The following is a 25,425-nucleotide window of genomic DNA, read 5'->3' as shown; positions in this document are numbered from 1 at the left end:
CTGTGGGGTCTTCCCCTTCTACCCTGAGCAAAGTAAGGGAGGTCCCAAGAAAACCACTTATATAGACTGATGATCCTTGCCAGATGTGGACACTGGCTTCTTACTCCCTGGTTGGATGCAAGCCTTAGGAAGCTAAGCTCCAGAGCATTTGTGAATTCTTGGGGGAAGCTCAAATCACATTCCCTGGAGTCTTGGGCAACTGAAGAAATCAGAGTGCAAGAGATTATCTGCTGCTTCCACCAGGCAATAACACAAAGACAGGGCCAAGCAAGCTGCTCTTCTGCAAATGGCTGACAGAGCAAGGTATGTGAGCTTCCATGAGCCATGGACAATGCCCCAGAAAGAAGTGGGACTAGAGCCATCTTGAAGGGATGCTATCCAAGATTTACCTGCTGAGGTGAGCAAATCCCAACAGAGGGTGATTGGGATACATTACCCAAATACAGGAGCCAGGGAATGATGGATGCCATACAAAGTCAGAGAGAGAATCTATCACCTGCAGGAGAGAGTGGTCTTTAGTGGGGTGGTGAGAGCATCTCCAAAGGACCCGTAAAAATGCCCTCAGAAACAACCAAGTTGAGACTCTGTCCAGGGGAAGCCTCTGACAGCAAGTTTATACCAGTTCTGGGTGAGCTAGTCTTTCTGTTGTCCTCCAATTCCCCTCCCCTGGCCTTGACTCTGGGGATGCCAGGGGTAACACTGTGAATTGGGGTCAGTGAATCAAGCAAAATAAGCCATCACTCTCTTCTCCTATTATTGGTCTTCAGGATGAAGAGTAAGGATTCAAATGGTGGAGGGCAAAAACTCTGAATTGGATGAAACATTGAAATCTAGATTTTCATTTGACTAGAGTTTTTATTACATGAGCATGAGACTGTTCAAATATCAAAAGTGATTAGAAACATTATGAAACTGGTCTAGACTATTATTCAGCAGCAGAACGGAGAGCTGTCAGAGAGCATGGGATGCAGTAGGGGATAAAAACAATGCAATTCCTGATCGCACCTCATGGCATTCTGTCCACTCAATAAATTGTTAAAATTTAAAATGTTCATTTATGCACCTAAAATCATGTCACATCTACCCCACCCCCAACTGATGACCTACATTTCATATTCCACACTTCAGGAAAGAGTGAGTCTCATCACACTAGAATAACAGGACCATGGAGATGACAGCATTTCAGCATTGAGAAGGTCTTTGGCCATTACCTAGGTTAAGCATCAAATAGAATCACTTAGGATAAGGACAAGATCCCAGAGATGGTAAATGACTTGCCCCAAACCACACAGCTATATAACCAGAATTCAAGCATTGTGATCCTAGGTCACAGGGCTTTCCTGAATTCTACATCTCGTCCCCGGTTCATCATTGGTAGGTTTTAATATTCTGTTGGGAATTTAATTATCAAATATGTAAAACTTGTCTGCCAAGTTGTTTTATAGAAGAAAAAAAAAACTCTGAATTTTCCCAGTTTTATTAATTCAATGTTAAAATTCTGGGAAATACTCTTCAGATTTCCACTCCATCTTTGGTAGTCTGCCAGGCCACTCACTTATGTCACAGGCCAGGCTAGTAATGCTCTGAGTAGGAGATTTGATGTGGAGCATTCATTAATTCAGCAAATGTTTATTCAACTTCCTGCCAGGCCATGTGCTAGGCACTGGGAACACAACAGAAACAAGTTTGAGTGCTTGCCCTCCTGTTGTTCAGCATTGACAGATGAGATGATAGGCACATGCAATGAAGTGCGACGCCTGCTCTGCTGAGAGCCAAGAGACATCAGAACCAGTCTTAGGGGCAAAGAGGGCTCCGGGAAGGCTTTGCCTAAATACACACACACAGATACACACATACAGATATACACACATGGATGAGGTTCCCATCGGAGATCATGACTCACCAAAGTGAGATCAAGATTTCCACTGGTTTGCATGGTTGGTGGGCAAGACAAAAATCTGACAGATCCCACATCTCACCCAGTGGAGCAATAAAGGTAGGCCCCTTCTACTCCCTACCTATATGATGTGAAAGAAACCTCATTAGGTTGTTCAAGAAAAATAATCTGCTTAGTAATTACATATTTTTTCTGTGCCTTTGCAAACAAAGACACCAAAACGCACAGCTAAATTGGTGAGAGCCTGTGGTGGGCAGAATATGGCCTCCAAAGATGTTTGTGTCCTAATCCTCAGAACCTTTTAATATGTTCCCTTACATGGCAAGAGGGACTTTGCAGATGTTGTAAGAGCTAAAGACTTTGAGATGGAGAGATTATCCTGGATTAAGCAGGTGGGCCCAATCTGGTCCTTACAAGGGTCCTTAAAAGTGACAGAGAAAGCCTTTCGGCCGGAACCGCCATCTTTCAGTAATTCGCCAAAATGACGAACACAAAGGGAAAGAGGAGAGGCACTTGATACATGTTCTCTAGGCCTTTTAGAAAACATGGAGTTGTTCCTTTGGCCACGTATATGCGAATCTATAAGAAAGGTGATATTGTAGACATCAAGGGAATGGGTACTGTTCAAAAAGGAATGCCCCACAAACGTTATCATGGCAAAACTGGAAGAGTCTACAATGTTACCCAGCATGCTGTTGGCATTGTTGTAAACAAGTAAGTTAAGGGCAAGATTCTTGCCAAGAGAATTAATGTGCGTACGGAGCACATCAGGCACTCTAAGAGCCGAGACAGCTTCCTAAAACGTGTGAAGGAAAGTGATCAGAAAAAGAAAGAAGCCAAAGAGAAAGGTACCTGGGTCCAACTGAAGTGCCAGCCTGCTCCACCCAGAGCAGCACACTTTGTGAGAACCAATGGGAAGGAGCCTGAGCTGCTGGAACCTATTCCCTATGAATTCATGGCATAATAGGTGTTAAATAAATAAATAAATAAAAGACCTCTGGACTGTAAAAAAAAAAAAAAAAAAAAAGTGACAGAAACTCAGAGAGTCATAGGGAAGCATGACAATGGAAGAAGTGTCAGAGAGATGCAACCTTTCTGTCTTTGAAAAGGGAGTGGGGGGGCATGAACCAAGAAATATGGACAGTTTCTAGAAGCTGAAAAAGGCAAAGATTCTCCCCCAACTCTGCCAACACTTGATTTTAGTCCAATGAGACCGGCATTGAACTTCTGACCTGCAGAACTATAAGGTAATATATTTATGCTGTATAAGCAACTAAGTCTGTGGTAACTTGTTACAACAGTGATAGGAAACTAGTAAAGAGTGGGTAATATCTCACTAGAATGAGTTAAAAGTGTGGTTGGGCAGTGGTTTCCAGAATTTGACTGGCGTCCTCATAAGAAGTGAGGATTGAGACACAGACAGTTTATGACGTACAAATAGGCTAATGTCTAAGATAGCATCAAAATGGTTCTCTTTCTCTCTCTCTCTCTCTCTCTCTCTCTCTCTCTCTGTGTGTGTGTGTGTGTGTGTGTGTGTGTGTGTGTGTGTTTAAATCTAAATTTTAGTTATTAAACAAATGTGATTTCATAGACAGGTGAGGTTCCTTGAGGGAGACATGTAATGTTCTACAGATGAGGATGGCTGACTGCAGGAGAAATATACACTGAATATCATGTACCTCTTCTCCCACTGGGAAAACAGAGATGATGCCCAGCAGTGTACTGTGGGCCCTGAGAGGCCACAGGGAACGATGGCCTGGAGGCAGGCCTGAGCACAAGAACCTATGCATTTATTCTCTTTCTAGTTCTCTGTGCTGCTGAGAACATACCTGAGGAGACAGATAGGTTATCGGGGCAATAAAAACTCGAGATATGTGGTGTGAGACTCATTACTTGCTTTTACTGTCCAAACAGTGAGGAAGAGTAATTTGTAAGTATTCTTTTTACAGTGGTGTTGGAAAGGAATTCTTCTTCCTCCTTCTTAGCCGTAAAAAGGCACCCATGAGGATAAGTGGGAATTGCATCATGAATTTTTCCTTTGTCCTCAGCAGGATCCTGCTTCTGCATTTGCTAAAAGTGGGATTTATGTGAAATAGACTCCTATGCTCTCTACAAGTTCACCTACTGGCACAGATCAAACAATAATGGCTGTGTGATAAAATACTTCTGCCCTTATGATGTAATGGAACTGCCCTAAATGTAAATGCTTCAAAGTTCTTTTCCATCTTTGCTTTCCCCAAAGTACAAACCATTTCGCTCTTTTATTTTCCTGCAGCCTTGCTCTTTGCACCCTGCCTTGGTTTATGTTCCTGGTGATCGGGTGTTGGGTTTGAAGAACTTTATATATTGTCACAAATCCCTAGAATTGACGAGGTCTTTAAGAGTTTATTGACTCCTCCTCTTTGTTCATCTAATCTGGGGCTTCACCCAAGATAGCTGAGGTATAAGATGTTCACCATACTTCTAAAGATACACTGACTTGGAGACTATTCTGGGCTGAATTGAGTCTCCTCACCTCTCCAAATTTATATGCTACAGTCCTAACCCCCTAGTAACTTTGAAGATCTAATTAACTTAAAATGAGACCATTAAGGTGACATCTAATCTAATTTGACTGGTGCCCTTATAAGAAGTGAGGATTGAGGACAGGCACAGTGGCTGACGCTTGTAATCCCAGCACTTTGGAAGGCCGAGGCAGGCAGATCACTTGAGGTCAGGGGTTCAAGACCAACCTGGCCAACGTGGTGAAACACCGTCTCTACTAAAAATACAAAAAAAAAAAAAAAAAAGTAGCCAGGTGTGGTGGTGGGAGCCTGTAATCCCAGCTAGTTGGGAGGCTGAGGCAGGAGAATCACTTGAACCCGGAAGGCAGAGATTGCAGTGAGCTAAGATCATGCCACTGCACTCCAGCCTGGGCGACAGCAAGATTCCATCTTTTAAAAAAAAGTGAGAATTGAGACACAAACAGGCACAACAGAGGGAAAACCATCTGAAGACAGACGATAAGATGGCCATCTACAAAACAAAAGGCGAGGCCTCAGAAGAAACCAACCCAGGTGACACCTTGATCTTGGGATTCTAGCCTCCAGGATCATAAGAAAATAAATTTCTGTCGTTTGAAACTGGGTGGTTTGCTGGCAGTATTAGCAAAATGACAGGAAACTAAAGCCACTAGTCTGTTTACTGTTAGAAGAATTCTCCTATGTCTTATAAAAATATCACTAGCTCTAAATAGTGGACTTTTATTTTGTCTTTCAAGGAAAGGTTAGCAAGTTCTTTAAAAATATCCTGAATATATTTGGATCTGGAGTGTTAGACATAGAAGGGGCATAGAGACTGCTATTTCAACCACTTCTTGTTTTACAGATAAGAAAACTGAAATCCAAAGAGATGAAATGACTCTTTTAAGGTCACCTGTAAGTTGGTAGCCAAGCCAAGACGATGGACACAGGTTCTGGGCCACTGACCCACTGCTTTCTTATACTAGAACAACACAAAAAATTTCAAAGAAACCAAAGCTGGAGGATAGAAAGAGAATCCAGTGAGTGGGGAGTGGAGTGTGGGAGCATAGGTTACCAGAATATGGTAGTTATGGGTTCCAATTTTTTATGACAATAAAAATTGTGCAATATTTTAAACTATTCCAGACCAGACTGTTGTGGACTTATGTTTCATAATCAATTCAGAGGACTCCCTGGACTTTTAACAATCTATCATTATCTAATATGACAATTTCCCTCCTCTTGGAAGTTGGAATGCATTTTAATGAGCTCACCCTGCCCTGATGCACCCCCGGATCGGGCACGTTGCCTTGCGTACCCCAACATGCTTCCTTGCCTCTGATGCTCTCCCACATGCCCCATCTGTCCTCCATCGCACTGTCTTTTGGCCCCGGACTGTTTAGTCTCACATTTACCTTTTTCCAGAAACTCTTTGAAGGACAGAAAGTGCTATATAAGCCATAAATTAAGGAAAGATACAGTTTCATTATCTTACTCCATTTTCTCCTTTTTCCTCTTTTTCTCACCAACCCTCCAACCTCTCACATGAAGAAGATGTGGCAGGGTTTATACATAAAACTCAAAGTGCTAAACTTCCTCACTCCAAGTCCAGTTCTCTTTGCCACTGGAGCACATTGATTCTATCCATCTTCCTGCACTCTGGTGACCACTCATGCCAGCCACTGGGAGCCCAAGCAAGGGCCAAACCAGGTGATGGTGCAGATGCCTGAGGTCACCGCTCTGCAGAGGCTCAGTAACAACAGATGGAGGCCAAGCCTGCAATTTAGGGTGAGATGAAGCCCATTTAATAGAGCACAGAGGAGGGGCCCTAGCTGAGCTGGACTGTGATTTCTCCAGCTATCAACTAGACAGAACTGCCTACGTGAACCCTCTGACTTCTTAGGTTGAGGTTCTCAAAATGAGGTCTGTGGACCAGCTGCATCAGAATCACATAAGGGCTTACTAAAAATACAGATTCCTGAACCTCATTCCAGACTTGTTATTTCAGCAGCTTGCCAAAATCAGGGGTCATAGCCTTCAGGATACTATCTTAGTGTCTTTGTGTTTCTTTTTTAAAAGCAGTAAGATAGAAATTCTATAATATCAAAGGACTTTAGCCAAACAGTTCTTTTACTGCCCCTGTATTTTAAAATAAAGAATTATTTAGCGTTACTTTGATATTATTCAGACAGTTTTAGTTTAGGGGATCCTGCCTGTTTTTGACAAGTACTAAAAATGCTTATGACATCAGAATCTCGGAGCTCAAGTCTTGGAGTCTGCACGTATGTTAAGCTCCTGGGTAAGTCTTACATTCACTACTTCCTCTAGTTTATCAATCCTTTTGGTTGCTATTTTGAGGAAAATGAAAGAAAGAAAAAGGGGGAGGAGAGGGAGGAAGGTTTATCTTCACTTTAGTCAACCAGGTTCAATTTGGTCTGTACTTGCCTTACTAAACAGATACACTATCACTGCATTTTGCTCTACCTAGCATCCAACCTTCTCTCCTGTTTGAGACGAACCATTCACCATGTGTATATAGTATTCTCGGGACACGGTGCCCTGCTACTCTGGGTAGCTCAAGCAGAGAGGGCTTCTCTGGTGCTGCCCCCTGGTAGTCAGGACCTGAGCATGTGTGCACACTCAGCCATTTGATGCTTCCACCAGGATACTGACCCAGGGGTAAGCGATGGGTTTCTAGCTGTGAGAACAGCATCCAGCAGGAGCAGTGACAACAGCTTGGCCAGATCACATTGCCTAACTCAACTGATAATGATACCATTTAATAATTACATAATTTGGTATGACAGAAAGCCCTGAGCTAGTCATTGCAAAATTCTATCCTAACCCTGGCTCTGCCACTGGTGAGCTGCCTGACTCCAGGCAAGTGGCTTCATCCTTCCAGGACTTTTTTTTTTTTTTTTTTTTTTTTTTTTAAAGAGAGAGAATAGGAAGGAGGAAAAAGGAAGAGAAAGAGAGAGAGAGAATGGGGAGGAGGGAGAAGGAAAAGAAAGAGGGAGAGAGAATAAAAGTATTGCTTTCTTGCCCAGGCTAGAATGCAATTTAGTAATGGGTATTGAAAACCTCTTTTATACTGATAATTATACTTAATGATGTAGTCAGGAAGGAATAAGGGAAGAAGATAACAAACAAACAGCCAACCAATATTTAATTTAAACCTATGAAATGCTATGCGATTACTGAGGAGTGATTTACTTCCAATTATATAGTCACCTTTGGAATAGGTGTGAGGTGGTAATGTATGTTTTGTGTATTTGAAGTGGAGAGTTCTATAAATGTTTATTAAGTTTACTTGTTCCGGGTCTGAGTTCAAGTTCTGAATATCCTTGTTAATTTTCTATCTCGTTGATCTATAGAATCGTTAGCTCTTCTTGCTGCATTGATCCTTTTGCCATTATGTAATGTCATTCCTCGCCTCTTTTGATCTTTGTTGCTTTAAAGTCTACTTTATCAGAGGCGAGAATTGCATCTCCTGCTTTTTGTTTATTAGTTTATTTTTACTCTCTGTTTGATTGGTAAATCTTCCTCCTTCTCTCTGAGTCTTTGTGTATTGTTGCATGTAAGATGGGCCCGGATGCAGCATACCGATGGGTTTTGGCTTTTTATCCAATTAAAATATATATAAGTTTAATACCGGCGTTTGATGCTAGCTGGCTGTTTTGCCCATTAGTTGAGTAAATTTTTTATTGTGTTAAAGTTCTTTGCTTTTTGATATATTTTTGGAAAGGCTGATATTGGTTGTTCCTTTATATGTATAGTGCTTCTTTCAGAAGCTCTTGTAAAGCAGGTCTGGTGGTGGTGAAGTCTCTAAGTACTTGTTTGTTCGCAAAAGATTTAATTTTTCCTTCACTCATAAAGCTTAGTTTGGCTGGATAGGAAATTCTGGGTTGAAAGTTCTTTTCTTTAAGGATGTTAAATATTGGTCCCCACTCTTTTCTGGCTTGTAGGCTTTCTGCTGAGAGATCTGCTTTAAGTCTGATAGGTTTCCCTTTATGGGTAACCTGACCTTTCTCTCTGGCTGCCCTTAGTATTTTCTCCTTCATTTCAACCCTAATAAATCTGGCGATTATGTGCCTTGGGGTTGGTCTTCTTGAAGAATATCTTTGTGGTGTTCTCTGTATTACCTGGAGTTGAATATTACCTTGCCTTGCTAGGTTGGGAAAGTTTTCCTGAATGATATCCTGAAGAGTATTTTCCAACTTGGATTCATTCTCTTCATCACATTCAGGTACACCTATCAAACGTAAATTAGGTCTTTTCACATAGTCCCATATTTCCTGGAGACTTTGCTCATTCCTTTTCATCCTTTTTTCTGCATTCTTGTCTTCTCATTTCATTTCACTGAGCTGGTCCTCGACTTCTGATATCCTTCCTTCTGCTTGATCAATTCGACTGTTTAAGCTTGTGCATGCTTCGCGAAGTTCTCGTGTTGTGTTTTTCAGCTCCATCAATTCACTTATATTCTTCTCTAAATTGTCCATTCTCTTTAACATTTCGTCAAACCTTTTTTCAAGGTTCTTAGTTTCTTTGCATTGGGTTAGAACAAGTTCTTTTAATTCACAGAAGTTTCTTATCACCCACGTTTTGAAACCTGCTTCTGTTATTGGAACACACGTGTAATCTATTAAGCCTTGTTCCGTTACTGATGGGGAATTGCAATCCCCTGTAGAGGGAGAGGCATTCTGATTTTGAGTATTCTCTACCTTTTTACGCTGGTTTCTTCCCTTCATTATATATTTGTCCGTCTGTCGTCTTTATAATTACCGACTTTCTAACTGGGTCTCTGACGTCCAACTTGTTGATTCCCTGCGCCGAAATCTGAGCAATCCACTGAGCCGGCCAAAACAGCGGTGTTAAGATTGATGGTGCTTTTCTGCCCGGGAATCTCCGGACTCTGCACCAAGAACTGGCGTGCTAAGTCACCAGCAAAACCGCCACGCCGGCCACAAGAGTCGCCCTGGTGACCCGTGGAGCTCCTCCACTGGGAATCTCCTGGTCCGTGAGCAACTAATATTCGTCTGAAAGTGTGGTGTCCTCTCGTTCTTTGCGCTTTCACTGGGAGGTACGTGCCCGAGCTGTTAATAATCAGCCATCTTGGATCTCTCCTCCTTCCAGGACTTATGTGAATCATTTATAACAAGGAAAATCACTGTCCCTAAGCTGCTTAGTAGAATTGTGGTGAAATGCAGATTTTAAATATATGTGTGCTTTGTAAACTATAGAATACAGTAGAAATGTTAGTGGAAAGTAAGATTTTAAAATTTATACTACTCTTACAGAAACAAAAAATTTCTACTCAGCAAGAGGTATTTTTTTTAGAAAGAGATTCTTGGTTTTCTTGCGTGAGTTTTAAAAGTAGCATTCAATTTGCTGATTTTTAACATCGTGAGTTTTTATATTTTACTAAGTCCCTGTTGTTTCATCTGTTATCAAACAGGCAAATTCCTCAACGGAATAAAAGCATTAAACAAAATGCTATTCACACTATAGTAAAAGCCAATGGCTTTTCTCTTCCTGAAAATCAAATAAACACACAAACAAAATAAGCCCAAAAACTTTCTATCCATTTCCCAACAGCTGTTGCTTCTTAGAGAAACCAAATATTTTTGGAAAGGGCCACAAACATTTTGGATTCAAACCATTTATAAGCTTTGGAAATGTAACATGCAGTCAGCTTGCCAGTTTTAATCTTGCACTTCCATTAAACACACCACAACTGCATCATAAAACAGAAAAGGGAAGAATTTATAAACAAATAAAGCAGTTAATTGGGGCAATAAAATAGCAGTTCCCTCCCAAGTGTGGAATTGGTGTGTCTCAACCCACAGAACTCTGAAATCTGTTCTTCAGGGGTCTAGCAATGGCGAGAAACAAATATAAATCAGAGATTTCAGGAGTACTCCTGGGCCCACAGTGCTTAGCTCCACACCCATGTCCTTGGCCCCCTCTGTCCTCTCACCTTGCATTGGCTATATATAAGTCATTCCAGGGAGATGATTGCTCCAAGCCCATTATTCTCCTGGTCTCTGTTCCCTAGCCAGAGCTCTGATCAAAAAATAAAATGCTAGAAGATCCACAGCTATGGTTTTGTCTGCAACAGAACAGTGAGGGGGAGGGATGGAGAATTTTGTCAGATGTGCTTCTCTTTCCTGAGCCGTACCCATCTGAGAATTAGGCAGGCACAGACCTAGCTGTACTGGCCCTCTCATGCACTGTCAAGGAAACAGCAGGCACTGTAGCTGCAGGCACAGGGTTAGAATCCCATCATTGCCTTGTACTTCTTTTATAATCACAAGCAAATGCAAGAGCTTTAATCTGAGTTTTATTCATTCAACAAATCTTTATTAAGCACCTCCTACATACCAGGTGCTGATCTTTAAGTTTGTTAGCAGTTGAATGTCGACGATAAGTACAGACCTCAGAGGGTTGTTGTGAGAATCAAATAAAAATATACATGTATGCATGTATATGCATGTGTGCACGTATGTGTGTGACATGTATGTGTACCCTAGCACATGGTATGTTCTCACAAGTATTCACTCCACTAAAGCAGCAGGTAATAATAAGCCGTAAAGGTGTTAGAAGAATTAAAACTATATTTCATAGTATTGCTTTTATTCAAGAAAGAAAGGGAGACAGAGAAGACTACTAGTATTTTTCCCTTATCAGCAAGCCCTGGCTTCACTCATGTGAACCGAAAAGTAGTCAGGGAGGAATAGGGGTGGCTGCAGCCATGGGATAGACTGAACCCAACTGGGCCATGTGGGGCACACTCATGACCTTTGCCTTGCTAACACCCAGGACCTGCACTTTCTCCCACCTCTGGAAATGTTGTTTACAATCCATTATGTAATCAAATGCACACACACATACTGTCTAGCAGGAAATTGTGCCTCTTCACAGAGGTCTGGCTTTTGGTATGTTTTGTTTAAACCCTTTAGAGATAAACTGCCATTTACTTGTTTAACAGCCCACATAATACATAGACTAGAGCTGTTCGCTAAAGAGGCTTAGTCAATGACTTGTAATAGTTATGAACAATTACTTTTAGATTTAAAAAGGAATGAGATTAGTACATGGCACCCTTATAAACTACTTCCCAGGTCCTAAGTCAACCTAAGGGGAAGAAATACATGGTAGTCAAATTTGTGTGAGGCCTACATAAATGTTTGGTACTGCTTGAAATCTTTCTTAGACATAGCAACTGCACACAGGCTGCTGCCTGAGAAAATGCCAAGCAGGACACTAATGACTAAAGTTAGAACCCAACATTAGCTCTAAAACAATAACAAGGGGCATAGGGAGAGAAAAAGGATTTAATCTCTTCTTCAGGTTAGTATCTTAAATACTTAAAATTCAAAGATTTCTAGGCTGTATTGGCAGTTTTGCAGATTATCTGGTTTCCAGATTGACTGGGTTCACTCAAACCTAAATGAACCTTTTATTCTTGGAAGTATATATGCCAGAGAGATTGAATCCATGTGTCTAATTCAATTGCACATTGACTGAAGAAACATCTTTAAGTTATACTCTAGAAAAGATCCATAAACTTAAGCAAGCACACCATCTCTTCCACCCAAAGACCTATTGAGACTCATGAGTGGTGGTGCCTTCTTTTTGTTCCTAAGTCTTGCCAGCTCTTGTCTCCTCTTAGATACAAAGAAAGCTCCAGTGAACCAGGAGTCATTCAGAAGGCAGTTGGAGTGCTGTCCTTTCATCAGCTCACCTGCTGCTCTAATGAAATATCCAAGAGGCCCACATCTGGTAGGTAATAAAATACAGAGTGGAATGAGGACACCTAGCTGCTGAGGTGCTCTAGCCACTAAACAAAGCCATCGCAACATTATTTCAGCCATAGCAATGCCAGGATTTTAATGGGGCAAAGCTGAGAGCCCTCTTTATGGATATTTTTCCTGTACTAGGTTCACTGGCTCTGCCGCTCCCATGCTGCTGAGTGTTCCATACACAGCACCATCAAACCGACTCACAACCCAAACAAGGAAAATGCTTCTTAACATGACAGAATCAAACACAATAACACTTATCTCCTGCTCCCATGTCCCCAGGGTGGTAGCACTGAAGGGTGGATCTCCTTTTTTCTTCACCTCTTTTTAGTCTCTCAAATAAGAATAAATGTTAGATCTCCTCACAGGAAGAGACAGCTATGCCAACCACACAGGACATGTTCTGACTGTCAACTGTGATGGATGAGATTCTGTACATTTAATAAATATAAATGTCATAATCCAACCATCAAATTTAATAAACAAAAATACCGCAAACCATCTTTCCTCTCTGCTTCATGTGCTCCTTTAAATCTGATAACATCAGAACACATCTTGCCCAAGCTATAACCTCACCATCTGCCTGGCTCAACTTCTGAAGACTTGGTATGGGCTAGAAAGAAAAGCAAATGACTTCACACCGAGGAAGAAAAAAAAAAAAGCAGAGGGGGAGGGTGGGGGAAATTGGATGACTTTTCTCACTTCTCCTTTTCCTTCTAACCCATTTGTTAACTCTAGAACCAGATGTAACTATATGAGCTTTAGTTCAACTCTCAAGAATTATTAGGAAGGCAGGTCATGGGGAATCTTTTTTTCGCATGAGCTACACAAACTAAAAAGCATGTTTCACCAACAGGCTGAGTTGCTTATTTCAATGCTTTGATTTGAAAATGTGTGCAATGAGATGCAGAAAGTAACAGATTAAGAATACACTTTCTTTTGATGGAAAATTAATAATAATCATAGCCATGACAATAAACACATACCAAAAATATAGTTTCATTCCCAGGAGATACAGAAGGCAGATTCAAAGCTATAACTGGAAAAGATTCTTTATGCTGAGGTTTAGGAAACCTCAGTGGCTAAGGGAATGCTGAAAAGGATAACCAAATCCAAAGAACCTTAGAGAAATATGTCTCATACCATGAGGGAGCAAAAGATCTGCTAGATCCAAATATTTTAACATGCCCTTTTATTGAGAGCCTGCTGTGTCCCACATACTATATGCACCTTTTTACAACTTAATCTCATTAAGTCCTCTCAAGAATACACAAAAAAGATACTATTTACCCATTTTAGTGACTGCAGGATACAGAGGCTTTACACTTCGGTGTAAAGTGCTCAAGTTTACAGCACTAAGAGTTAATAGAGCTGGGATTTGAGCCTAGATCTAACTTACCCCAGAACTGCTACTCCTTTCTTTTTGGGATACCCCAATTTTTCTTTGGGAAGCTAATCCTCCCTCACTGTGAAACCACATATTTTGACCATATCTCCCAGTTCCAGGATTCCATTTATGCCATCTGGTTTGGAGCACATGTTCACTGCTACTATGGTATGAGTATGGTATCAATAAATGGATTCAGATGCTCCAGGGACATTAGAGGCTAGAGTCATTGTAGGCTGGAAAAAGGACATTTCTTCACCCCTAAAAATCCCTGAGGTGTTCAAGTTCAATCAAAAGAGATTGTGGGTTTCAGGATATGTCCATTGGTTGCTGCTATTCTCATTTCCTATCAGAGATCCCTAGGCAGGACCCTGTACAAACATCTGCAGAAGAAAAATCATTTCACCATTTCCAGGTACGGTACAATTTTCCTCTCTTTAGTAACAAACCCACATGCTTCATTTCTTCCAAAGCACTCTTCAAACTTCACATCTTACACAGTATGCTTCCTCAGGAAGCCAGAGAAGCTAAGTGTCCCTACTCGATCTCCAAGAGCCCAGCCACTTCATTCCCTTTCTGGTTCTATGTGTCTTGGGTTGGTGAGGTCCTGGAGCCCATCTCAGTCACTAGCAGAGTTACATGTACCTTTTGACAGAACTGAACCAGCAGAAATGGGGGAGAGGTGAAGAGGGAGTTGAGGGGGTGGGGAGAAGTGTCTCTGCAGACTTGCTAGTCTAGGCAATCTCATTGAAAACTGAGTATCAAGGGTTCTTTAATATATAAAACTCAGACACCTGCAGTGCTGGACAGTGAGGGGAGGCGAGAGGATGCAGACTGAGCAGAGGTATCTTCTCCCTACATTCCCTTGGTACACAGTGGGGAAAAAATAGCAATGGAAAAATCTCACAGAAATTTTGCTACCAAATTACTACTGGGATATCACATTGCAATCAAAAAATTTTATTTGGAGCTGGGTGGGATCTCTGATTACAAAGGGTCTCTTTCTCTTCTTAGTTTTGATTATATTGCAAGACATTTTGCTAGTGTCACAAAAATTTAATAACTTCAGTGTAACAATTATCATTTTTCCTCTTGACAGAACTCAGACAATGGGAAGCAGCAGTACTCAGGACAATTATTGCTGCTTACCAGAGAGGCCAGCAGGGGTGGGCAGAATTCTGCAAGAGACAGTCCATGCCCTGAAAGCTAGGAATCTAATTTACCCAAAGGCCATGGCCAATGCTGTAGTTTAGAGACTTCTACAATTTTCCTAGCATGATCTCATACCTTGAAGGTCAAAGTTTACTATTGTGAATTTTTCTCTGCAGAGTCTTCTGATTAAAAAAAGAGAGAGAGGTGGGTAGTAGGGTGTGATTGAAACCAAATTGTCCACTTTCAATACCAAAAAAAAAAAAAAAAAAAGACTCATATAAATGTTAGTAGCAGAGAGGTGAGAAAGTGGAGGGGAAAAAAAGGTGGAATTCCTACCTCCTTCTGCCAGATCTGTCCTTTCCTTGCTTATGCTTTCCAAAAGGTCTAAGAAATGCATGCAATGGATCCTGCAGGCTGCTCAAGGAAGGCTGCTTTCCCTCTGGGCTGTATTCACATCAGCACCAGTCAACAGCAGAAGAATTGGGCATCTGTTAATTTTTGAGACAGGCTCTGGCTCTGTTGCCCAGGCTGGAGTTCAGTGGCACCATCTCAGCTCACTGCAACCTCCACCTCCTATGAAAAATTTGGTTTCAATCACCCCCCGACTTCCCACCTCACTCAAGTGATCCTCCTGCCTCAGCCTCCAGAATTGCTGGGACCACAGCTATTTCTGTAGACACAGGGTTTCTCCATGTTACCCAAACTGGTCTCGAACTCATGAGCTCAAGAAATCTGCCTGCCTCTGCCTCTCAAAGTGCTGGGATTCCAGGTGTGAGCCACCATGCCCAGCCTGTCACTTACCATTTTAAATTCAGAACACTAAATTATGAGAGCCTGATGCTCTGCCTTCTTAGTTAAACTTAAAATACTCATGTCATTTTAACTTTTTTCTTTGGATGCTGGAATCCAGAAAGGTTAAGTGTGTCACCCAAAGACACACAGTAAATACTTAGAAATTAATCCTGGGCATCTGGCTTCCTTCTAACTCTATATAGGTTAACAACGGCTGACTAACAGCAGATTTATTTTGAAAATGCTTGCTAGCTATTTTTCCATCAGTAGATGTTACCTGGTAGTTTGCCTCATAAATATTGTATCATTATGATTCCTAAGATCTCTGTCAGAGTTCTTAACTTTTATGACAATAGGCAACTTAGAACCACTTTGGCAGACGTTAGCCCATAATGTACAAAATAAGTGACTTACAAATGGGTTGTAGCTATCTAAAGCATGTCTGGTAAACAACTGATGCTGGGCAACAGTGAGAATCAGAGCTTGAGTGCTGCCTTTGTGAAATGAAATGAAATCAAATCAAATCAAATGAGGACAGCTTTCTGGTTCTTTGTCTCACAGTGAACGGCTACAGCAGCCGCTTTTCTTTTGATTAAAAACAGCTTCTTGAAACAATAAAACCCAAGAAGAAACTATGAAAAGCAAAAATACAAATATAGTCATTTTCTAACAACACCTATTACACTGTCTGCTGAATGACTCTATTAAAGTAAGCTGAATGTCTAGTTCTCTAAATTTTAATTTCCTTGTATTCCCAAAGCAAAGCAATCTTATGAAGAACTAAGGCCATCTCTTGAGGGTAGAGAGACCCAGAAACAAATTACTCTTGGTGATACTACCACTCAAGTTCCCATTGAAAACATTTTTACACAGAAGACCCCAGATTAAAGTAAATTTTAAGGGCAAAAAAGAAATCAAATTTTAGAAATTCAAACTTTAGCAAAGCTGCAAATAAAAGGATGAAAGGGTGTTGCTTGGGTGATGGTGAGAAGTTTAGGCATTTGCTTGGATATGTATTTCATTTGATTCATTTTAATCCTCTGTCTATTCTACCAAGGATTGGAGATGGCTTACAGATATATAACAAAAAATAATTCCTAAAAATTAAAGGAGTCTAAATAAAAATTTTGGATGAGAAGTATGAACTCTAAATGATATTAAGAGAGAGGAATGTCGACCACATGGTAATGTAGAGCTGTTCCCAAGCATCTTAGCAGCCACAATAAAAGGGGAAACAATCATTTATAAGACTTAGCATGTCAACAAGACAAAAGCAAACCAAAAGTTCAAGAGAATCACAATTCCTGAAACTGAGACTGGAAGTGTTTTTCTCATAGCTTCTCATAAAAAGGATGCCCAACAGCATCCTGACAGCAGATACAAGCAAGAGCTCCTGCAGGCAAGTTCATCCTCTGGTGTCTGCAATAGCATCAGGCCAAGGTCTGATTTAGTGGGCATGATTCTAAGGAAGTTGGGTTACTCTGATCGTTCCAGAATAATCTAATGCAGTGGCTTCAACCCTGGCTGTGCATTAGAATCTTAACCGGGGATCTTTGAAATATCCTGATAGCCAGACCATACCTCAGGCCAATTAAATCAGAATCTCTGTGGATGGGTCCCAGGAGCCAGTATTAAAAGAAAAAAACAGTATCCCATGTTAGTCCAGTGTGCAGCCAGTGTCAAGAGCCATTGTGATCAAGATGTACCCTTCTTTCTCCTACAGGCATCTCCCCAGTTCAGCCTCAGAATCAGAACACACACACACACACACACACACACACACACACACCCCTCCATAGTGAGACTCAGGACAATATACAAGTCTCAATGCAGGTTTGCGTTTTCTTTTCCTCCTGTCTTCGCAAAGGATGGTTCTGTCTATAGCCCTCTTACCCGGAAGCCTCTCCACAATCTTTGTGCCTTGACTCTGACCTAGTTCTTGCTGTCAATCTCCATATATTAACTTTTCATCCAAAGATGATGTGAACTATAGTTTTTAGGTAAGCATTTGTCTCTTTAATCACAGTCACACAGACAAAACTCATAGTTTTTCTTTTCTGTTTGTAAGTAACGTAGACCCCCTCATGCATTTTAACAGATACTGTAGAATGACTCACTCAGTACCCACTCCAATGCTTCCCTTCTACCATTTCCTCTGCTTCCAGTAGAAGGGCTGGAAGATCAATATACCTACCCAGCTTCCCATATCACCAGGGGTGACCACACAGCACTATCCAAGTCATAGATATCAGCAAGATACCCAGGGAATACTCCTATTCCTAAATACAAAGACAGCGCCTCATGAAAAGATAGATTTTCTTGTCTTCCTGCTTCCTGCCTGGGAGCAGCCAATTTTCAATCACATGGATGAAAGGACACACCATGCATGGAAAGAGAGAACAGGGGTGACCACATGGAGCAATGACATGAGACCTAAACTCCTTACCCTGGGACTCCTTGTAACATGAGGAAAATAAACCCCTAGCTACACAGAGTCACATGCAATCCCAGCCAACACATAGTATTATTAGACAAGCTCGTTCTAACAGAGCTTTCAAACAGTAGTTATAATCCACTATTAAATAAACTTAAGGTAAATATGTAGATGTAGGCATTGCCTTAAATGACTGATAGACAGATTTCAGTAGGGAAGTGGAGTATGGTGGTACCTACCTTTAGTTCAGCTATGCAGGAGGCTGTGGCAGGAGCACTTGAGCTTAGGAGTTTGAGGCTACAGTGAGCTATGGTGACACCGCTGCACTCACGCCTGAACAACAGAGCAAAATCTTGTCTCCAAAAAAAAAAAAAAAAAAAAACAGCAGGAATAAAGGATTTCACTAATCTACTCAAATCCTTTTCATCTGCTACAAGTTAATATAATTGTGCCTTTCTCTCTGCCCTAAGAATTAAGAAAGAATACGGAGGCTCCTCTTGTTTCTGGAAATGAAAAACAACTTGTTTTGTAATTCAAGGATTATAGAGGAGATGAGTTAAATTGACTAAGCGGGGAAAGGCCACAAGAGTGAGAACTGGACATGGCCCAATCCAAGAGAACAGAAGGATCCTCCCAAAACAAGATAGGAAACAAAGGGCTGTGACAAGTTCCCCAAGTGACAACCTGGGTGGTAAATGAGGGTAAGAATCGTGACTCTGAGGGCTGGCAGGGTGCCCTATGGCTTGACCCAACCAGCCCTGTGTGCCAGTGCTGAACAGCACTTCATTTAGCAGAAGTCTCATTACAAAGATTAAAGATACCATGAGCTAGAAACAAGTGTTTCAAATTTCCTTGGCACCACCTAAATTCCAGGGTTGTATATAATTCATTGGAGGTGGAAGGAACCCCTTAAATAACTGATAGTGAACCTGCTTTAAGTGGAACCAGAATGAATATGACTGTGAAAAACAAAGAATTATGAGAATTGATGGTTCTTGCATCTGAGCACTGGAGAATTCATTTCTATTTCCCAGTTGATTATGAAAAGAGCTGTTCATTCTGCAGCATAATCTTGGGAGCAACCCAGTAGCTGGGGAATTAAATTTATCAGAAGATAATTAAGCCTTGGAGAAAACGTTCATATTTGGTTCTGATCAAACTAGAGAAAGGGTTGAGGAGGCCACATTTCCCTTCTGGTGATGCTTTGCAATCACAGAATTGGAAAGTGGAAGGAACTTGAAAGATCACCTGGTCTCACTACTCATGAGGCTCGAATAACACCTTCCCCAACATCTCCATCAATGGTACCTACTCAGATCTTGACTTCTAAGCTACCCTGAAGACACTAAAGACAGGGAGGTAAGAAATGAACGCATAAAGGTCTGTAGCAATGTGGTTTTGAGTGGAAAGTAGGGCAAGAAAACGTAGTAAAATCTGGAGTAGGAGGTTGTCCCCAAGAAGAAAGATCTTCAGTGAGGGCCTCTTGGGGGTGAGAGTCAATAAAAACACGGATCAAAAGATATTCAGGGAAAACCTTGGTAGAGTTGGGGCAGACCACCAGTTCCACAACGTTGCTGTGGACTGATTGTCAGGGGTGGGTCATAGAAAGGGCTACCTAAGGTAGCCAACAGAAACAAGAAAAAAGGATTTAAAATGTATGATAGTCAGGCAGTGCTCGATTCACAATTCAAAGCCTATTTCCTTCTTTCTTCTGTAGTATTAATTTCCCTCAGGAAGATTGTTGCATTTCTTCTGCGTTTTCAAGCCATTAGGAATGCTCTTAAGTTTTTCTGCCACCTTTTGTCCAGCAATAAACCTTACTGAATCCGGCAGCAGTCAGCTCTCAGCATTATGTAGGGGGTATGAGGGGAATTTGAAAATTTTATGGTCTGAAAAGTGGGCCTTAGCACTTTAGCTTTTATTCTCTCAAAGATCTTATAAATCCCTCTTCATTTAGCAGTTTTCAAGGAAGTGACAGCTTTTGTTAGTCAGGCTAAAGCGAGATTAGAAGTAAAAATTTTACCCATTAATCCTCACTGATTAAAGTGAAACTAGAAATCAAATTGTTACCAACTGTGCACTAATTTCAGCTAAGTTAATTCTTTGGCAAGAGGTGTTGGAAAGTTTCAACTGGCTGCACTAATTCACAATGCCTTACTACTGATGGCAGAACGTCAAGGTCTCCTTCCCTCCTGGGCCTGGGGTGTGAACAATGACTATTTCAAAATCAGTCCAATAAAATATAAACATTAAATCCTCAGCTATGTTGTTTCTCAGCCATCACTTTCCACAACACTCTCCCTCCTTATTTGCCGCCAACCTCCTCCTACTCCACCAACAGTGATGAAAAAATATCTCCCCAGAGACTACAAAATCACAGCTGAATGACTGGCCTCTCCGCATCAAACAGAATGTCTGTAGCATCAATGTGTGGGGCAAAGCAGGTGTCGCCCCACACAAGCCATTTCTATTACAGCGCTGGGAGTGGAAGAGTCTTCATGCCAATAAGCCACATCAATTCATCAATCAAAATGAATGCATGCACTAATTAAACTAGCAAAAATTTTAAAAGGCATTTGTGTTCCAGACGGGGAGAACAGCATAGGGAGGGAGACAGGAGGTAAAACTCAGAGGAACTGAAAACTTGACAGGCACAGCATCAAATAGAGAAGGCAGTAAATATATGGCCAGAATTCATAGTATTTTCTTACCTCAAAAATAAACCAACCAACAAACAAGTGGGTCATGCACACACACACACACACACACACACACACACACACACACTGCCCTCTGGATTGTGAACATTCACTGGGGAGGCCTATGAGCAAAGAAAAGCCTCTATATCTCTTCTTCATATCAACTTCTGCCTACTACTGACCATTTCCCCTACACCTTTTGATGGCTTTTCAGGGCCAGCATGCACAGTCGTGGGGTTAGTGCACTGCACAAAGGCTCCAAGATGAGGAAAGAAAGGAGGCTAAAATTTAGCCCATGTTCCAATGGCCAAGTCGCATGCTCTTGGCATGAAGTTGCTGTAATCAGGAAGTGGTGCTTTTTTCTTCATACAAAGGTGCCCTCTGCTTGTGCACCCAGAGGACAGTGTCACCACAAAAGCTAGCAGCATCCTCATCCTTGCTTTTATTTACTTTTGTGTACTTCTGTTTCTTCCCTCTGAACTTTGAAGACTTCTTCAGCTGTTTCTGTATATGATAAATATTTGAACAAAAAGAAAAAAAATCTCAATTGTCCTCTCAAGCATTTCATCTACATAACACCAAGGATCCACATATAAGGGAAATATCTTAATGCTTGGTATTGTGTAGACAAAACATTTGGTTGATCAATTTAGTTTGTGTTTCTTTCAGATGCTTAAGTACCATGGAAACACTGTCGTACCCACTCACAGGCTGGGTTCTCCTTTGTAGAGTCTAAACTCACTTTTCTGGGCTCAAAGGATCAAATTCAATTATTAGGCACTGAAATAATAGAGATAAGGGGGCTATTTTTCTCTGAACACTAAATAAGTGGCATTTAGCCTATCTGCTAAATGTTAAGGGGAAATAACTTTTTATCTTCAGTCTAGTAGTTTGATATTTCTTTTTTTTTTCCTCGTTTCAAGTTTTAATCAAAGCTTGTATATAAGATTACTTTATTCCTGCATCTTCTCGATTGTTTCTTCCTTGTATTTGCCCTTTTCCTTTCCTACTTGGCGAGATTTGGCTTTCTGTTCAAGGATCTTTTTGCGGTCTTTGTCCAGTTTTAGCCAGTGATAACCACCTTGCTGGGGTGAATGCCTACGTGGACAGTTGTGCCATCAGCCTTTTCCCGCTGCACCCATTCAATGTAGATGACATATTCTTCCTGTAAACCTGGACTACTTTGCCAATCTGCTGACCTTTATAGTGTCCTCGTACAACCTGAACTTCATCATCCTTTCCGATGGGCATGGATCGCACGTTGTACTTCTGTCTCAGCTCTTTGGAAAGAGAGGAGGACATAATCTTCCTGTGAACGTGGGAAGGTGCATTGAAATGCCTTTTGCGAGTCTTGCTTCAGTCGGAAGTCACAAAGGGATTGAACTTCATTTTGGCCGCTCCCGCTAAGGTGATGGCCGCAAAAGGGAAGAGAATTACACGCTGCTTCCGGTTCTCGTAGTTTGATATTTCATTTGATAACAAGATATTTTTGTTCTTTTGTCTGTGTTGTAGAATAGAAAAACTTTTAATATTTGCCTCAATATTCCAATTTCATAGTCTTTCAGATGGTTTTCTTTTAAAGCCTGCCCTTGAATCAACTTGAATGAGCTTCTTAAGGCTAATGTCAGGACTATTTCCCCAAACTCAGTTATCTTTGTTTGAAACAATTATTGAAGTTATCTTTGTTTGAATAAAATGATTATAACGCATCACACATTTCATTCATCATCATACCATCATCACCAGAGCACTCTATACATCACTATAAGGTGGATGGCAAATGCCATTCTCTCCATTTCCCAAGCAGAGAAGCAGCGGCTGGCCAAGTTAAATGGCAGGTCCATGGTCAGATAGTGAGTCAACAACACAGCAGAGAATGTCCCAGATCTTCCCAAAACTGGCCCAAGACAACACACTTGGTGCACAAGGAGTGAAAACTAAAACTCCTTTTACTTTCCTCAAAGCAGACTGAGAAACTGTAAAGATGAGCTGGCATTTTGTTTTATTTTGTGTAATAAACTGTTCTTTTCGCAGCAGTTGGCCCTAGGGGAGTTTCAAATAGCACCGCTTGGCTGCAGCTGTGGGCGTAGCCCCACTCAATCCCAAGGCAACTTGAAGATCACAACTGTGTCAGGCAGAGTGGATCTTAAAGTTGACATCTGGGCTGCACACTTTCAAGTTCACCCCCCAAACAAGTTGAGTCATTTTCACAAGCCAGAACTCATTTGAAGGCTCTGTTCTTCCTCTGCCTGTGGTTACTTGAGGCGCATCAAATATCACCAGAGACTGACACCCACATTTGGCTCAGGCCAATTTCTGAATCATCCTTCCTGAGCCCTCCCTTTGCAAGTCATGAGAAACACTACGCGTGGGAGATTATAAAGGTGGTCAGCAGTTTCAGGGGGATATCGGGTAGTAGATTTTGTTCGGTTGGGTGCTTTTGAGTTTTTGTTTTGACTTATGATCTCTCGGGTCCTTTGTGTGTGTGTGGCTATCACATTCTGCTCGGACAAATGGGGTATGTCCCCAAATCCAATAGATTCATACACAGTTCTAGAAAAACTTTAAGAGGTTGTTTTGGTTTTATTTTTGCACCCCTGCTTCCAGCTGGAGCAAATAATTGACACGGTCATCTTCCCTCATTAGTGTCCAATACCAGGGATGAAGGTAAGAACACTGAACCCCTCCTGGCCCTCTGAATGGAGGGAAGCATCGTTTGCTTCTTTGTCTCCTTGAGGAAGGTATCTGGGCTTGTGAATGGCCTGACAATGACAAGCATATCAAAAGGGGCGCCATCTGAGAGCTCAGGCCAGAGAATACCCGACACCTGGCCAGAGGCGGGCCCCAGCGCTGCATTGTTGGTGAGAGGCCCGGGGGAGCCCTCACAGGGCGGCTGCTGTGGACGGAAGCGCCGCTAGAGGGGAGCAGGCCGGGCCGGGCTGTCGGCGGGAGCCGCCCCGGCAGCCTGCGGCGCCGGCCTTGCAGTACTGGGGCAAGCCCCACTCCCCAGGAGGGGAGCAGCTGTGAGACCGGGACCCAAGGGGCCCTCATTCCCTTTGCAGCAGGAGTAGCCGGCGTGGTTGGCCATCTGAGTCTCCTTCAACCTTTCCAGCCGGTCCTCGCACTGTTGGGGCTGACCACCTCGCTCTCAGCCCGCAGCTCCGGCCCCGCACGCGGCCCAGTGCCCTGGCTACGGCTGCCTAGGCGTGCTCTGCGCGCCTGCCACCGAAGGAATGGCGACAGAGATGCAGGAAACAGCGACAGCTCACAGGGAGGAAAATCCAAAACAAAGGTTGCGGAGAGTGCCAGCGTGAGGGCTAGAGAGGATGGAGAAGGACTCCACCCCACCGGCCCCTGAGCACCCGGTGTCCACGGGCGCGCCCTGAAAGAGGCACAAGTCATCCTTCAGGGGACTCTGCAGCTGGGCGCCTTTGGGCTGCTGGAGGAGGGAGAGTAAACCACGAATTTCAATAAAAGACCGAATAGGTCCTATAGATATAATTAACATGCAAAATATGTTCAAAGTCTGCTGCGGGGCCTCTTTCCAAGAGAAAGGAACCAAAACTTCCCTCAGGGTCACCAGCTTGCCTGTGGAGTGCCAGGCTATCCCAGAAGAGAAGCTATGATCTTAAGCTCAAAGAAGAGTGACTGCACTCAGGCACTGTTCTTTTCCAGCTGACAATTCAGAGCAAGGTTCGGGGCCAGGGCACCTTTCTCCTCCTGATGCTCCTTTTTCTGCTCCACCTCAGCCAGTCCTGACTGCCTGGTGTTACCATACACTTATAAAGCCTGTCGCCGTCTGCAACCAAGGCCAGCAGCGACCCATTTGCTGATTCTAACTGCCACAAAAAGGAAAAGCATAAATGCAATCCTGTGAAGGAAAGTTCTTAAGAATCTTTTCTGACCAATTTCCCTTAGTTTGGAAGTGGAGGTTTGGGGAGGGCAATAGAGGGGCAGCCGCTCAGGTTTAAACTTTGGCTTTGAATTTGAACCTTCACTCAGTGCACAATGGGAAACAAAACAGGTGCTTGGTTAGTTCATTTTATTTCACTTTGGAAGTTGAGTTCTTAACCCCTAAATTAAATAATTTCTTTCATGTGAGCATGAGTGAGTCACTTGGTCTCTTGCTGGTCTTTTTCTCATTTGTAAACTTGGAGGGTGGATTAAGGTATCCTCCAATTTCAAAATTAGAAATAAAGTTGTAGTGTCTGTTCAGGAATTTGCACAGGAGAATTCTTTATTTAAATGTGTAATGCAGTGATGGAATGAAGGACATAAAATAAAAATGTCCAAATGGAGAGAAGTAACATAGCAATTTCTCCAGCTGAATCTCCATTTACAAATCTTGCATTTCTAGTGTTGATGATTTACTTCTAAATGAGGGCACATCTAAAATAATGACTGCTCGAAACTGGACCACTTCCTGACACCTTGCTCTAAAATTAACTCCAGATGGATTAAAGACTTAAACATAAGACCTAACACCATAAAAACCCCAGAATAAAATCTAGGCAAAACCATTCAGGACATAGGAGTAGGCAAGGACTTCATGACTAAAACACCAAAAGCATTGGCAACAAAAGCCAAAATAGACAAATGGGACCTAATTAAACACCACAGCTTCTGCACAGCAAAAGAAACAATCATTAGAGTGAATCAGCAACCAACAGAATGGGAAAAAATTTTTGCAATCTATCCATCTGACAAAGTGCTAATATCCAGAATCTGCAAAGAACTAAAACAGATTTACAAGAAAAAAAA

At 42.0% G+C, this 25,425-nt stretch overlaps 1 pseudogene; it reads left to right on the top strand.

Moving 5' to 3' along the window:
* The first annotated feature begins 2,375 nt into the window (after positions 1 to 2,375).
* On the top strand, positions 2,376 to 2,861 carry LOC105730584 (large ribosomal subunit protein eL21-like; annotated as a pseudogene).
* The last annotated feature ends 22,564 nt before the right edge of the window (positions 2,862 to 25,425 follow it).

Source organism: Aotus nancymaae, unplaced genomic scaffold, assembly GCF_030222135.1.
Source record: "Aotus nancymaae isolate 86718 unplaced genomic scaffold, 86718_ANA_hifiasm-v0.15.2.pri h1tg000008l, whole genome shotgun sequence".
In the NCBI taxonomy this organism is placed as follows: Eukaryota; Metazoa; Chordata; class Mammalia; order Primates; family Aotidae; genus Aotus; species Aotus nancymaae.
This window is presented reverse-complemented; position numbering and strand designations above follow the sequence as displayed.